Here is a 351-nt window from a genome sequence, read left to right as displayed (position 1 = left end):
CCCTGCTTCTGCTTTCTCTCAGTTGGATTCTCTGACATCCTTTCACAACCACAAATATTCATCTTAATTAATAGTTGTTTTTTTGCTGGTTAAACGTGGAGTGCTTTTGCTTGCCAGCCTCCAGATTTACGTCCCATTCCTGGAAGAGCTAGAAAGTAGATTCCTGAAGCAAGATCCTCGAGGAGCTGGATATATCAGCTATCCCACTGCAGTGCGTGGGTGATGCAGGCACTGGGCCTTCATTTCCTGTCTGACAGGAGATGGTAATGAAAAGACATCCTTTTCTTAATCCTTTTTTTGTAACCTTCTAGCAGATGGGATCTGTCTTCCCACTCTGCTCTGGATCCCAAG

The sequence above is a fragment of the Corapipo altera genome, unplaced genomic scaffold, assembly GCF_003945725.1.
Source record: "Corapipo altera isolate COAL_440 unplaced genomic scaffold, ASM394572v1 268, whole genome shotgun sequence".
Classification (NCBI taxonomy): domain Eukaryota; kingdom Metazoa; phylum Chordata; class Aves; order Passeriformes; family Pipridae; genus Corapipo; species Corapipo altera.
The sequence above is the reverse complement of the archived record's forward strand: the minus strand, read 5'-3'. Positions refer to the sequence as shown.